At 40.4% G+C, this 16,410-nt stretch overlaps 2 long non-coding RNA genes across 2 annotated transcripts; both read left to right on the top strand.

Annotated features, from left to right (window-relative positions):
- The first annotated feature begins 292 nt into the window (after nt 1-292).
- LOC116557208 lies at nt 293-5,474 on the top strand. The gene is made up of 2 exons (XR_004271417.1): nt 293-362; nt 4,569-5,474. It is a non-coding gene; the product is annotated as an uncharacterized LOC116557208 (long non-coding RNA).
- Nucleotides 5,475-11,931: 6,457 nt separating this feature from the next.
- Nucleotides 11,932-15,237, top strand: LOC116557206. Its single transcript, XR_004271413.1, has 3 exons — nt 11,932-12,144; nt 13,779-13,805; nt 15,097-15,237. It is a non-coding gene; the product is annotated as an uncharacterized LOC116557206 (long non-coding RNA).
- The last annotated feature ends 1,173 nt before the right edge of the window (nt 15,238-16,410 follow it).

Here is a 16,410-nt window from a genome sequence, read left to right as displayed (position 1 = left end):
CAGGAGTTCGAGACCAGCCTGGGCAACAGAGCAAAACCCCATCTTTACAAAAATACAAAAAGTAGCTGGATGTGGTGGTACACACCTGTAGTTCAGGCTACTGAGGAGGCTGAGGTGGGAGGATCACTTGAGCACAGGAGGTTGAGATTGCAGTGAGTGGAGATCCCACCACTGCACCCTAACCTGGGAGACAGTGAGACCCTATCTCAAAAAAAAATTGCTTTTTATGCATTTTAAAACTGTACCCCTATTTTTCCTAGAGGTAAAAATTATCCTCATTGTGTCTTGCCAGAAGAATAAAGCTCCTTGTCTCTGTTAGAAACTACCATCAAAAAGATACATCAATTCATTAAAATCAAAAGGTGGTTTTTTTTTTAAGTGTTAAATGATAGGAACATCGTTGTTAAAGTTTGCTTCTAAAGCACAGATTCTTTCAAGATCACCTAGGAAATCTGAGCAAGATGGGTGAGAAGGAAATTATTTTATGTTAAAAATAGTTACTTCATTGTTACCTCTTTTGAGTTTTCTAGGCCTTTTAAAATCTGATCATTTAATGACAAGTCATATTTCATGGTCATTACAAAAAGTTTCAGGTGGTCATTTCAAATTGGAAAAACATCTGGGTTCTGTGGTTCATGCCTATAATCCCAGCCTTTTGGGAGGCTGAGGCAGTTGGATCACTTGAGGTCAGGGGTTCGAGACCAGCCTAGCCAACATGGTGATGTCTAAAAATACAAAAATTAGTCGGGCATGGTGGTGGGCACCTGTAATCTCAGCTACGAGAGAGGCTGAGGCAGGAGAATCACTTGAACCTGGGAAGCAGAGGTTGCAGTGAGTAGAGATCACACTATTGCACTCCAGCCTGGGTGACAGAGGGAAATTCTGTCTCAAAACAAAAACAAATTGGAAAAACATCTAAAATTATAAATTTGGCAATTTAACAGCTATACCCTTAAAAATAGAACCATGCAAAATTCATGTATTATGGCAGTCATAATACAGTGAAAACAACATCTGTGTATAATGCATGTGCATCACAAATGGACTTGCCCTGTAATTTATTCCTTCTGAACCAAGTTCATCTGAATTCATCCTGAGAAGATTGATGCCTGAATCTCTGATTAGGTTCATAAGTAAATAATCATCATATTCATTCATGCATTTCTGCCACAAATATGCCCTAAATCAAGATGGTACATAGCTATGATTCATGTCCTCGGTGATTTTAAGGAGTGGGGACGAAGCGTGTCTCTGTGAGTTATGAATCTGAGCCAGGGTGAGTATAAATTGACACGAGCTAATCACAGTAGTGAAAGATATCATTTTCCCATCAGACTGAATCATGATAACGAGCACAATAACAAGGTATGTGTGAGAATGTTCCCCTGCTGGAGGATAACCCCTGCAGCCTCATTTTCAAACTAATGACATTTCACATTTTAAAACCATTCAGTTTTTGTTATAAATGTATTCAATTATGTGAAATGCAATCCTACATTGACCTTAGAATAATCAGAACATACAGATTGTTTTTAAAAATATAAATAAAAATTAAAGTCATTGTTATGGTTTAGATGTTTGGCTCCTCCAAATCTCATGTTGAACCTTGAACCCTGGGAAGTGCATTTCTACATGAAATTTGGAGATGATTGAATCATGGAGGCCAAATCCCTTATGAATGGTTTAGCACCATACCCTTGGTGATAAGTGAGTTCACCCTCCACTAGTTCACACGATATCTGGTTGTTTAAAGGTGTAAATTAGTTCAACCATTGTGGAAGACAGTGTAGTGATTCTTCAAGGATCTAGAAATAGAAATTCCATTTGACCCAGCAATTCCATTACTAGATATATATCCAAAGGTTTATAAATCATTTTATTATAAGGACACATGCACACGAATGTTCATTGTGGCGCTGTTTACAATAGTGAAGACTTGGAACCAACCCAAATGCCCATCGATGATAGACTGGACAAGGAAAATGTGGCACATATACACCATGGAATATTATGCAGCCATAAAAAACAATGAGTTCATGTCCTTTGTAGGAACATGGATGAACCTGGAAAACATCATTCTCAGCAAACTGACACAAGAACAGAAAATCAAACACCACATGTTCTCACTCATAGGCAGGTGTTGAACAATGAAAACACATGGACACAGGGAGGGGAGCATCACACACTGGGGTCTGTGGGGGGGATCTGGGGGAGGGACAGTCGGGGGTGGGGAGTTAGCGAGGGATAACATGGAGAGAAATGTCAGATATAGGTGATGGGGAGGAAGGGCGCAAACCGCATTGCCATGTGTGTACCTATGCAACAATCTTGCATATTCTTCACATGTACCCCAAAACCTAAAACACAATAAAATATATATTTAAAAAAAAAAAAAGCCTGGGACATCTCCACCCCTTACTCTCTTGTTCCAGCTCTTACCATACAATGTGCTTGCTCCTCCTTCATCTTCCACCATGACTGGAAGCTTCCTGAGGCCTCTCAGAAGCTGAACAGATGTTGGTGCCATGCTTGTACAGCCTGCAGAAGCATGAGCCAGTTAAACCTCTTTGGTTTATAAATTACTCAACCTTAGGTATTCCCTTACAGCAACACAAGAACAGCCTAATATAGTCACCCGTATACTACCACCAAGACAAAAAAAAACAGTTTATATTTTAGTAGCATTTCTCAAACAAATATAAACCTAAAAATGCAGTTATACAGTATTTTCTCCAACAACAGCAATGTCTTTAGTTTCTAAGAAATGTAAAATTTCAAAGGATATTTGCCAGATACAAATAAGCAAAACTTCAAAAATGTAAAGTTAATTTCAAAGAATATTTGCCAGATACAGAAATGTAAAATTTCACCCTAACTATAACATGCAAAAGCAAAGAGTCAGACAGGGTTTCTCTGATTCACTCCTGATGGTGTTTAGGACATTGTCCTATATTTTACTAAAATGTAAAATTAATTTCAAAGAACATTTGCTGGGTACAGAAATGTAGAATTTCAGCCCAACTATAAGATGCAGAAGCAATGAGTCAGACCAGGTTTCTCTGATTCACTCCTGATGGAGTTTAAGGCCACTGTTCTGTATTACGGCATGCCTCTGTGGCCACCTGTTTATGCCTTTTGTGCCTGTACTCTGCTGTGTCCCAGGTGAAGCAATATTCAGCATATGGCTCTTTATGGTGCTCTTTCTCTCTGATATAGCCTTCCAAGCCACTCTAAAATTTCCCACTTGTCAAATCTTTATCTTCTAAATCTGACTCTTCCATTGAAACCAGTAATCCATTAGCCAATGGAGTCTCCAGTTGCTTTCAATCTGGACACCACACTGTTATTTTAGGACTGAATACGTCCTGACTCCTACAGATGGATATTTTTATTTTTTTGAGATGGAGTCTTGCTCTGTCACCCAGGCTGGAGTGCAGTGGTGCGATCTCAGTTCACTGCAACCTCCACCTCCCGGGTTCAAGCAATTCTCCTGCCTCAGCCTCCCCAGTGCCTGGAACTAAAGGTGTGTGCCACCAAAACCGGCTATTTTTTTTTGTTTTTAATAGAGACGGGGTTTCACTGTGTTAGCCAGGATGCCCTCAATCTCCTGACCTCGTGGTCTGCCTGCCTTGGCCTCCCAAAGTGCTGGGATTACAGGCATGAGCCACTGTGCGCAGCCCGGATGACTAATTTAAGATGACCTTATGCTGATTAGCCAAGAGGTGGGCCAGGCAGGCCGGAGTGAGGAGATTTCAGTAAAATGTTAAATAACTAAGGATATAAAGCAACTCCCCCACCCCAAAAAAATTGTCTTCTAGAAGTTTTTTAAATCAATAAAATAGTGGCATTTGCAGCAACATGGATGGAATTGGAAACCATTATTCTAAGTGAAATAATTCAGGAATTGAAAACCAGCATCGTGTGCTCTCACGCATAAGTGGGAGCTAGGCTATGAAGATGCAAAAGCGTGAGAATGGTACAGTGGACTTTGGGGACTTGGGAGAAAGAGTGTGGGGGGTAGGACACAAAGGACTATACTCTATACCCAGCGTGCACTGCTTGGGTGGTGGGTGCACTAACATCTCGGAAATCATCACTGAAGAACTTATCCATGTAACCAAACACGACCTGTTCCCAAAACACCTATTAAAAAAATTATGATAATTTTTTTGAAAAGAAAAGTTTTAATTTATCACTCTTTCTCTTCCTCTCTCTCTCCTTTCTATTTCTGGAAGGAGGGGAATTGAATAAGCAGCTGGCTGCAATTTATATTAATTGCATTTTTATTTTCTTGTAAAAGTTTTTTATCTTTATTTTTAAATCATGATAACTTATAAACAAACATGCCGATGTTTGAGTAGTTATAATCTGACTTTTCCATGTCCACATTCTCTTATGCTTTTTATATATAAAAAAATAAGAAATGTAAAAGTCTACTAAGGAGGGAAAAAGAGCAGAAAAAGTCTTTTTTATTAACAGAATGTATACCTAAGTAGAGAACCTGTGGAAATTGTGCACATGAACAAATTAAAATTTCACACTGTAGGCTTCTGTAATTTATTTTTCAGGACATGAGTTATCAGAATTCTTTCTCCTGAAAGAAAGTGGAGATCAAATGTAGAACTTCTAAAGAGAACGAGATAAAGGTAGATAAAAGAAGTTAACAAAACATTACATGACTTGATAATATTGCATGCATGCAAAAACCTTATGAAATCAACTCATTCTAGTGACCATTTGTTTTTCTTCTTGTCCTAATACTTTTTTTTTTCTCTTGCGATGATACTGATTCTTCTGTACCCGGCATCAAGTCTGCATTTGTAGAAGATGTTAAGAACACAGGAAAATGGAACAAGCGACTTTGCCTGCAATCCTGTGGCAGCAGGGATGCCCATTTCCTCTCTCCTGAATAATGCCTCATTCTGCACTGGCTTCCACAAGTTTCAAGGCAAGAGCATGAACATACACAGAGTCACCAGTACTACCCTCACCACCAACACCATTATCACCTCCATATTCACCCATTTGATCTGCAAACTTCCTCCAAGTCCTCCCGAAGTCACCCAGAAATGCATTTTCCCAAGAGTGAGTTGTGCTGACTTTTTATCCTGTGGAACTCTGGGAAGTTACCCTGTTCCTCAACTCTTGGAGTCTTGCTGACCTCATGTTCCAGGCTCTGCATTGAAGCCCCAGTGATTGCTGATGACTGCATAACCTAAGGCATATCCTCAATCCTTTCTTGGCCTCAGTTTCTGCACCACTAAATTCTGGGTGCTGGAGTTGGCAATATTTCAGGTTCTTTTGAACTGAAAATATCTATGCTAATAATTTTAGTAAGGCAATATCCATAAAAACCTACTGACAAAATGAGTATTTAATAGAGAGAGTTGTACTTTCTTAATTTTTACCAGAAGGGATTGCATATGTATAATATCTATGTTGCCTTATATCTGTAAAAATAAATACACAGACACAGATGTCTAGTTTTTGTAAGTTTGGAGACCATTATTCATTCATTCATTCATTCCACAAATACTTATTAGGTATGTCAGTTGGGTTTTCCTGCATAATAGACTGTGTGCAAACAAAGTAGCTTTAAATAGAATTATTTGATTGCTCACAATTTTGTAGGTTGGGAATTTGGTCTAGCTTCCGCTGAGATGGGTTCACTCATGTGTTTCCAGTCACCAGGGGTTCAGCAATGTAGTTACGTGTCAGGCAGTGGTTGCTGGCTCCTGGCAGAGGGGATAGGGGATCATAGGAAATGTGTTCATCACCCAAAAGTCTAGCTCAAGCCTGTTCAGGGGTGACCATTGCAGGCTTCCCGAGAGCAGCAGGAGAGGGCAAGTTCTAAAAAGGAAGCACTTTTTTGACCCCACTTAAGTGACACTTACTAACTTACTATTGATTAAAGAAATTCTCAGTTCCAACTTGAGGTTAGAGATGTGAATGAATAGATCTCCCCCTTGGTTAGAAGGAAAGGGAAAATCATTTGCAAAGGTGAGTGACTAAGTGAGAATAAAAATTTGTGGCCACTTTTGAAGCCTAGCTCCATGGGTTTCTACTCTGTGCCCAGCACTGGGTAGTTTGATGACCAAGCATTCCCACCCTGACAAAAATGAAAACAAAGTAACAGCACACTAGACCCCCCTTTTTTTTTTTTACTGTTGTTGTTTGCTTGTTTGTTTGCTCTTGGTGGTTTGGCTTTGCATTTCATTGTAATAGAAAAAAAATTTTTTACAGTAGTTTTAGGTTCACAGCAAAATTTAGATGAAGGTACAGAGATTTCTTTAATACTGCCTGCCCTGCCACATGCACAGCCTCCCTCACTATCAACATCCACACCAGAAAGGGACACCTGTTACAATGAATGAACCTGTAGTAAGACATCACTGTCACCCAGAGTTCACAATTTGTATGTCAGGGTTCACTCTTGGTGTTGCATATTCTGGGCTGGGAAAAATGTAGAGTGCCATGTATATAGCATGGTAGTGTCACACACAGTAGCTTCACTGACCTAAACATCCCCTGTGCTCTCCCATCCAACTCAACCGCTTTTTAGGGTAGGAATGGTCAAGGTAGAATCCCTAAGGAAGAGACACTTAATCTGAGACCAGGAAGATGAATACGGTTTAGCTCAGTGAAAGAAGTTAGACAGGGCAGAGGATTGAAGGATTCTCCAAGCAAAGAGAAGGGCATGTCCAGTCAACATTCAAGAGCCAGTTGTTCAGTTTCCATGAAGCTGTGCGGTTCTGAGTTAGTTTCTGAAATCTGAGTTCTAACTTGATTGCACTGTGGTGTAAGAGACTGTTTGTTATGATTTCCATTCTTTTGCATTTGCTGAGGAGTGATTTACTTCCAATTACGTGGTCAATTTTAGAGTAGGCGTGATATGATGCTGAGAAGAATGTATATTCTGTGGATTTGGGGTGGAGAGTTCTGTAAATGTCTATTACGTTTGTTTGGTCCAGGTCTGAGTTCAAGTCCTGGATATCCTTGTTAATTTTCTGTCTCGTTGATCTGTCTAATATTGACAGTGGAGTGTTAAAGTCTCCCACTATTATTGTGTGGGAGTCTAAGTCTCTTTGTAAGTCATTAAGAACTTGCTTTACGTATCTGGGTGCTCCTGTATTACATTGCCATGTATGTACCTATGCAAGAATCTTGCATGTTCTTCACATGTACCCCAAAACCTAAAATGCAATAAAATATATATTTAAAAAAAAAAGAGAGAGAGAGAGAAGGGCATGTCAGGGGTTATGGGTTAGGTAAAAGCCTGATGTGTTTAAGGAAGAGGAGAAAGGCCAGCGTGCCAGGTGAGGGATGAGGGGTAGAGGGTGGGCATGTGGCTGGAGAGGTGGGCAGGACTGGTATGCAGAGCGAAGGTGATGGAGAACACCAAAGGGTTTTAAGCTGGGAGCCTCAGGATATGTCTGGTTCTTTCTAAGAGGCCTCTGGAATGAGTAGGAAGGGACACAAATCAGAGCAGATGGACTGGTCCACTTTCAGATGCTGTTCTTTCCCTTGTCACTCATGTTCCTCTATGGTTGACCCTCCAGAACATCAGCGATATTGAGTCTTCCACCTCCCATGAGCACCAGGCATGGAACACAGACTCTGTGAATCTTAAGAGGCCTAAAGGGAAGTGGTACTCAAGGCAGAGCATTCCACTCTCAGAGGCAACAGAGACAGGTCAGTGAAACTAAGTTTCCTCTGGGGTCTCTGCAGACTTAGGGGCTGATACAGCAGGACCATCACCATCTTGGACAAGCTCCTCATTCTAAAGTTCACCTTAATAAAAAACTGCCAAAACCCAAAGGGCATAAGCCTAATGGCTAAGGTCAGCATGACCATAAATCACAAAACATCTCTGACCAGAAAGATTCCAAACTCCTCCCTAACTGAAAATATGCTAGCCCCAAGAGAAACCCCCTCCGACCAGGAAAAGGCTGGCCCCAAAGTAACCCCTGTCCTGCCAGAAAGATGTCTGCCTCAAGATAAACTTCCCTCCTCCCAGAGACCTTCCAACCCCACCATAAAACTTCTCCCTCACATGGGAACATTCCAAGCTTCTAATAAGGTCCTCATCCTAAAACCAATATATACTTTTAGTCTGTAAGAGAAAGTACTCCTGACCAAAAAAAAAAAAAAAAAAAAAAAAAAAACAGCCAGAAGCCTTTCTCAGGTTTTACCTAAAGCAAACTTATCTTTAACTGCCAGGTCGTGTTCAGGGTTTCTTTCCTCTTTCTTTAACTCTTACAAGGGCTTCCTCTGCCTTAAGAACTGGTGGACAAAGGAGACCCTGGGCTTTCAGGAAGCAGTTTAACTGCTCTAAACAGGTTTCAATTGTAATGTCCAGGGGATTTCCTTCTTCTTGTGGCTAAGCAGGTAGGAGAATCTCAACACTGAATCCTCGAAGGTATACATTATTTTGCATGGGTAGCAAATAGCGTGCTCAGTTTTTAAATAACTAAAATATTCATCTTTTTTGCTACTGTTTGTTTTCTTTAAGAAAAATGGAAAACTCCATGCATGAACATTGACACAAATATAAACATGTGGCGTGTGTTTCCAGGACCTAGGCACAGTAGTCGGGCCAGCCTGAAGTCACCCCAGCACTTAGTCTCATGTGCGAATAACAGACCTAATGGGTGCTGCCTCCCGATACCACCATCCCAGCCTCGCCCCATCTCCCTTCTACACTCAAGCACGAATCCAAGGGCACATGGGCATGTGGCCAGGGGATGCACTCCTTATCGTTTTCAGCCAACAGGACTCTGAAAAGTGTCTTAAATTAAGTGATTTATTAATACACCAAGAAAGTAAAGGACCTTCTGGGCATGGTGGCTCATGTCTGTAATCCTAGCACTTTGGGAGGCTGAGGTGGGTGGATTGCCTAAGCTCAGGAGTTTGAGACCAGCCTGGGTAACACAGTGAAACCCCATCTCTATTAAAATATAAAAAATTAGCCAGGCATGGTGGCATGCAGCTATAATGCCAGCTACTCGTAAGGCTGGGGCAGGAGAATTGCTAGAACCCAGGAGATGGAGATTGCAGTGAGCCAAGATGGCACCACTGCACTCCAGCTGGGGCAACAGAGCAAGATTCCATCTCTTAAAAAAAAAAATTAAATTAAAAAAACATTTTAAAAAGTAAAGGACCTGAAAGAAGCTTCTAATTAGAATGGTAAACTAATGTATTAGCCACTTTAGGGCATTTCTAAGAGTGAAAAGAGAGCGCTATAAATAATTAGCTGACACAATAGACATAAAGAGAGGCTGCATCACATGTGGGTGATAGATGAACAACTCAGTTACCTAGTGACAGAAACTTTTGTTTACAAGAATGATTTCATGCTCATTTAAATGGTGCTATATTGGACTGGATATTATCTCTTATGTTCAAACTCATTTTTCTTAATTTAGAGAAGTAACTATTAATAACATGGAAAACACAGACATTGCATTGATAACGAAAATAAAAAGTAATGCGAATCACATAGAAGCATGAACATATTTGCAGAAAATACATTTTTCCCCATGAAGTAGTTTTTCTGGCCATTTAAGAAAGCAGAGTTGACAGGAAAGTCACATGGGAGCCAGGGCTCAGAACGTTTGCAGCTGCTCCTTTTGTTCTGTGATGCATCATCTTTCGTGTTTGATTTCCCCCTTGCTTGCAATTTTGCAGTTTGAAAAAAGCTTTTTCAGTAATTGGGATGAGTTGTACTTAGCTGGCATCATTTCTGAATGGGAGAATATAGCCTGGTGGTAGCCATATTGAGAGTGTGTGGAAATGACTGGGTAAGGTGGAGGAGTTTTTACACAGTCAAACTCTATTAACTCATTTCCAAACTCTTTGCATTCTACTGGACTATGTCTTGGAGCGCCATCTCTTAACTCTGCCCAAGCAATCATAACACAGCTATCCAGAAACAGAGGGTCATTATTTACCCATATTTCTAAATCAAACCTTTAAGCACAACGATGCACTTTATCCTAACAGTCATTGGTCTTGGTTTGCATTTCCCTGAGGACTAAAGATGTCGAACGTCCTTTTACTGTGCTCATTGGCCATTTTGTTTGAAGAAATATCTGTTCAATCCTTTTCCCATTTTTTAATTGTGTTATTTGTCTTATTGGGTAGTAACAATTTTTTCTTTGCTTTAAAATATATTTTTATGCTAAGACACCAATCGTTACATATTTTATGATTCTATTTACATGAAACATCCAGGATAGATTCGCAGAGAAAAAAAGCAGATTCCTAATTGTTGGGGGCCATGGAGAGAGGTTATAAGGGAGTAGCTGCTTGTTGGGGAGTGGCTGTTAACAGAGTTTCCTTCTGGGTGATGATTTTTTTTTTCTTTTGAGACAGAGTTTGCTCTGTCCTCCAGCCTGGAATGCAGTGGCACTATTTCAGCTCACTGCAAACTTTGCCTCCCAGGTTCAAGTAATTCTCCTGCCTCAGCCTCCCAAGTAGCTGGGATTACAGGAGGACATCACCATTCCCAGCTAATTTTTGTATTTTTAGTAGAGACAGGGTTTCACCATGTTGGCCAAGCTGGTCTCGAACTCCTGACCTCAGGTGATCCACCCACCTTAGCCTCCCAAAGTGCTGGGGTTACAGGTATGAGTCACCATGCCCAGCCAGGTGATGAAAATATTTTAGAACTAATTTTTCAACGCTGCAAATTTAGCAATTAAAAGAAAATATTGACCCTGGATAATGTTGAATTAATGAGATGGAAATATTTCAAATAAAAGAATATCTGCAAATATCACATATCAATGTTCAAAAAAGGAAATAATAATAATGTGTTCACCGTGTATCCATGTATCTCTTGACCTGTGTCACTGTGTTTGGCATTATTGTATGGTTGTGATAGGGATAGCTAATTCTTCCCAAATATTCTTTCACTGTCTTTTTTTTTTTTTTTTTTTTTTGGTAATAGAACATGTGTTTTAAACCAGATGACCAGAACAAAGACTATTTTTCTGGATACCTTGCAACTAGATGTGGCCATGTGACTAAGTTGTGGTCACTTGGGTACACTAAATGAAGTGTGTATCATCTGGGCTATGCATTGAAAAGGAAGGGACAGGGCCTACTCTTCCCCATGTCCCCTCCCTGCTGCAGTAATTGGACATTGGGGAGAGCCATTTTGAACCAGTGACATCACCACATCCCCCTAGGCATGACTGAGCCACAAAACAGCAAGTGTCTGGGCTTCGGATGTCTGACAAAGGCAGCCATTAAACTGTCTTTGGTAAACTGCATACTTAACTTGTTTAAAGCTGTACCTTAATAAAGACATCAGTAGTAAGACCCAAACAAACCAGAAAAAAACAAACACCATTCCAGACCTCAAGAGGTTTAAAGTATAATAATAACAGTTACCCTTTATGGAACCAGTTTTATGTGTCTAGCCCTCTGATGATGTGCATCTCATGTATCATCTCATTTTACCTTCACCACAACTCTAGGATGTAGGTATTATTACTCAAATATACAAGAGAAAACTGTGGTTTCAAAGATGTATTTCTTTTTCTAGGTAGTAAGCACATCCCAGTATTGAAACTAGAGGAGGGGCGATGGAAGGCTGTTACGAATGATTAGTCTTCCATGAGTAAGGAGAGGTAGAATGGCAATATTTAGGATGGGTATTTATAAGAGGAGAGACTGGAGAAGATGCTCCCTGATAACATATTACCACTTAACATATGTAACATATACAGTGCTTTTCTGAGGTGCCCCTACTTGTCCATTTCCTAATGGATGCCAAATGTTTCCAGGAACTCAATCATCTAAGTGAGAATCATGCCATGCAAGACAGGTGTCAGTTCACTGCTGATAAACTTGCAAAGGCTGGAAGTCAAAAATCTGAATTGCAGAGCATATTGGTAGTGTCACCAGAATCAGAACATGGATTGTCCAGTGGTGGTTAATTATTTGGGATGGATAGAAACATGGTAGAGTTTTGGAAGCCTTTAGACATAAATTAACTGTGAAAAGCAGGATCTCAGTCTCATGGGCAAAGGAAGCTGAAACACTGAATTGCTAGCTGAGGGCTCAGGACCAAACAATATTCCTGGAAAATACTTCTGAGTCCTTCCCTCTTCTCCGCCTGGCCTCCAAGGCAGACAGGTAGCACTATTGCTTTCTTCTTGAATCTGGGGAAATTAAGGTCTAGAGAGTTGGAAGCATCTAAATCAAGGTGCAGGTGACAGTGTGGCAGGCCAGGTCTGACTAACGCAGGCCTCCATCACTACTGTTTGAGCACTGACTGAGTGCGTAAGTTAAATATTAAAAGCTAAAAGAGCCAGTGTGCTTATACAAAGGCTGGAATGTAAGAGCTTTGCTTAGGCCTTTCCTGGGCCTTGAAGCATGACAACATAATGAAGGAATTCTTAACAAGACATGTTTAGGATTAAACAAGTTTTATTGGGGATCTGAAGAAACTCCCCAGGCCTCCACAAACAAGCTTTATTGGGGACTAAAGGACCTCCCCAAACCTCTGTGGCTTAGCAGGAGACAAGATAAGGGTAATCACCCCAGCACCTGGACCCATTTACATTAAGTAAATTTACAGAGGCTCCAGGGGAAGGTCTTCAAGACTCAGGTCTTAGAGATTAAAAGAAGTTAATTACGTATGTCTTTAGATGAGTGCGCACTTACGCATAGACACATAGCTCAGAACATATATAAGCTCTGGGAATCTTTGTAATTTTGAGCTGATCTGATGATATTTTCCAAGACTTCTCCCTGGAACCAGTTACAGAAATAAAATCTCTCTTCCTTCTCAGTTCATCTGCATCCCGTTACTGGGCTGTGAGAAGTAGCAGCCTGACCCTCAGTTTGATCCAGGAACAATAGAGGTTGCACAAAATGACAAATATCCTTATTCCTATTTCAAGTAAGATGGCTTTATCTCTCTCTACCATGAAGACTGGATTTGTTCCTGTGTAGGGGTTATTCTTCGGCCACACACCTCAGTTCCAATCCAGGTGACACAGGCAATTTTACCCATTCTTTCTTTACTGTGACAAGAGGTGGGAAAGGACATTGTAAACTAAGACAGGCAATGGTGCTTCAAGTGGTCAATGGTTCTCCATTGCCTTAGTGATGTGGGGATCTTGATTGGGGTTTGTATGACTGTGACTTGCTCACCTTTTTAAAAATAAAGGGAACTAAGGGATTTCTAGGATAGCTAAGGCTGGCAGCTGCCTTGGCGGTAAGCTCTTGTATATTCAGCAGGATGAACAATGAGCAAAAAATTCACATGCATTGGCTGGAAAACAAGCCTCTGAAACTATTTTGAGCACTGTTGATATTGTTTAAAATGGTGCGTTCCAAGAATTTCAAAATATAACGATATAGCCAAAATTTTTTGAGATACCATTTTATATTTTAATATATCAACTCATTTATACAAAATGAAAATGAAAATGCAATAGTGTAGTTATTATAGTTTAAAATATATTAAAACAGGGAAAATAAAAATAATATTCATAAAAGGCAAAAACAAAGAGAAAATAAAATATACAATGCTTGTTTTGTGCGTAACTGTATTATTATATAAATACTTAAATATATATACGAATATGTATACAATAAGTGTGTCTCCAGTCAGACCTATCAAGAATAAGGTCTCTAGTTAGCCTCTGGGTTGGCTATTGTTGGTTTTGAGTGAGAACTCAAACTCAAGGACAGAGCTGACTTGTTCAGAGCAAATAAACTTACTCCTGATGATTATTTTCTGGCCTTCTCCCCTCACCTAGAATTCTCTCCTTCTTCTCTAAATAAAGGTGAGTAATATTTAAAAAGAAATAAATGATACAAGAATTGCCAAATGTCAGCCAGTCCTATTACACCCACGTATCTTGGTTCAACCCCATGATATTATAGGAGTTTCTTACTTTTCATTCAAAGAAAATTTCAATCCGTGGTGATGTAACACTATAAAGAGTTGATCCAAAGATGAAGAAGTGGTGTGGAGGATTTAGAAGAAAATTCTGGAGCCCATTTTAGATCAAGCCATTGCCTTCATAATAAAAATGAAAATAATATTCTTTTTCTACTAGTTCTATACTGGAGCTCTGCAGAGGCAATGTTTTCTTTTCTTTTAAAATTTGCATAATTCTTAGATAGCAGTGACACAAACCTCTTATATTTGAAGATCATTTTAAAAGTCATGTCAATCAATGTATTTAAAATTAAAAACAGTTATCACTAACATGAGAATTTAATCATGTATACTTTTTTAAAAAACTTATTTTCCTGTGACAATAAGGCTCGTCCTTATGCAAAAGCAGTTTAATCTTCTCCCACATAACAAAGGGTCTAAATTTTGAGGTACCCTGCTCTAGCTAAGGTTGTGACATCCTGCCTCCTGGAGAATGGTGCCCTGGGGCCATCTCCCAAACTGCAGTCCTTGGGGGCATCTGCCTGCTTCCTTTCCCTACAAGCTCTCTTGCACATATGGTTCCCAGGGCATGCAGGAAGGTCACCTGCAGATCAAATCTTTCTCCAGCCCTTCCCCACATCTGCCCAGGATTCCAGGAAACTGCAGTGCCCATGACTCCTCGCCAGCTGTCATCAGGCTCAATGTAGCCAATGAAAGGCACTGCTGGGAGATTGGGAGGTGGGAGGAAGAAAGAGACCAGCATGTTTCTTCCCTTTGCTCCATGCCCTGGGCTAGATTTTCGGCACTGGCCAAGTCTCCCCAGGCTCCAGCTCCCACTGGGTGAATCTGGGTTTCGTTCTATTTTATTTTGAGATGGAGTTTTGCTCTGTCTCCCAGGCTGGAGTGCAGTGGTGTGATCTCGGCTCACTGCAACCTCCACCTCCCAGGTTCAAGTTACTCTGCCTCAGTCTCCTGAGTAGCTATGATTATAGGCACGCACCACCACACCCAGCTAGCTTTTGTATTTTTGGTAGAGAGAGGTTTCACCATGTTGGCCAGGATGGTCTTGAACTCCTGATCTCAAGTGATCCACCCAGTTAGGCCTCCCAAAGTGCTGGGATAACAGGCATGAGCCACCGCCCCCGGCCAAATCTGGGTTTTAGTAACATCATTTTCTTGCTTTGTCCCTCCAGCCAGGCATGTGCAAGAAACTAGGAAGAAAACTATGAGAAATATAGATCTCACCCTACCCATGAGGAGTCTGCAGTCCAGCAGGTAAATTTAATAATGTTTAACAAAAATTACAGTGGATATTCAACCCAGATGGTACCTGTGCTCATACAGTCATTTGGCATTAAAAGAAAAAAAATGTACGTTTTTTTCCCCCAAAGGGACTGGGAAGTCCAGTACCCTCCCTAGGTTATTTACAAAATCGTGATGGTTTTATGGTTCCCTGGTTTCTTCAGTATCTGCATTTCAGATGTCATGTCTCTCCCATCTCACATGTCTACAGACCTAGGCTGTCCTCTTACCTTTGTTCTGCCCAAGATGAGAATGCAGGAACACCCTCATCCTAGGGACATTTACTCCAGTTGACATCCATTGGATAACACATCCTTTGCCGGTTCTCTTTCCTGTATCACTTCCCCGCTTCTCTACTAGTGCTTTCTGGGAGCATCTCCCACATAAACCCTGAGAACTTGAAATCTCGTCTCTGGATCTATTTCTGAGTGACATCAACCTGAACAAAATTCATCTCACACCTGGACAAGTGGAGAGGAGCATCTTCCCAGTACAATCTCATACTGGAGGGGAAATTACAGTGCAGAGAAAATGCTCTTGAAATTAATTCCTTTTTAATGTCCAATTTTCCGGGCTCTCCCATTTCAATCCTTTGATATCCTCAAGATTTGCCGGATTACCAGTGGTCAGCACCTTACTTTGGAAAGGGGGAGAACTTGCCTTCTGTCATTTTCTGCGTCCTGAAAGAATCTGTACATAACAACTTGTCAAAGATAACAAGAATAACATAACACATGGCCATGCACACAAGGTAGAGTTTGGAAATAAAACATTCTGAATACTGCTGATGTCTTCTGGGTGCACTTCAATTTTCTTCTCCCTTGCTTTCCCTTGACGTAACCACTGCCCTAAATTCTGTTTTAATCATTCTCAGGGCTTCCTTCAATAAGGAGTTTAGTTTTTTTTGGCAAGAGAGCATGAAGACATTATCTACAACACCATCTGCAATAATTCATAAAGCAGAGATTTCACATTTAGACTCACAGTTATCAGATCTAATGGGTACTAATGTTTCCAGTAGATATAATCTATTTCATTACATTTTACATTACTAAGTCTAATACATCATTTGCCAGTAGGAGCATTGAAAACTTAAGACTTTAAAAGAAAGTTCCATATCAAGTCTGTCACTCTAATGTAGAAGTCCAGCATCCACTTTTGTATTGCCTCCTTTCAAATAACTTGTTTTTCATAATTCATGTTTA

The sequence above is a fragment of the Sapajus apella genome, unplaced genomic scaffold (genome assembly GCF_009761245.1).
Source record: "Sapajus apella isolate SASKATOON/1434 unplaced genomic scaffold, GSC_monkey_1.0 scaffold2, whole genome shotgun sequence".
In the NCBI taxonomy this organism is placed as follows: domain Eukaryota; kingdom Metazoa; phylum Chordata; class Mammalia; order Primates; family Cebidae; genus Sapajus; species Sapajus apella.
This window is presented reverse-complemented; position numbering and strand designations above follow the sequence as displayed.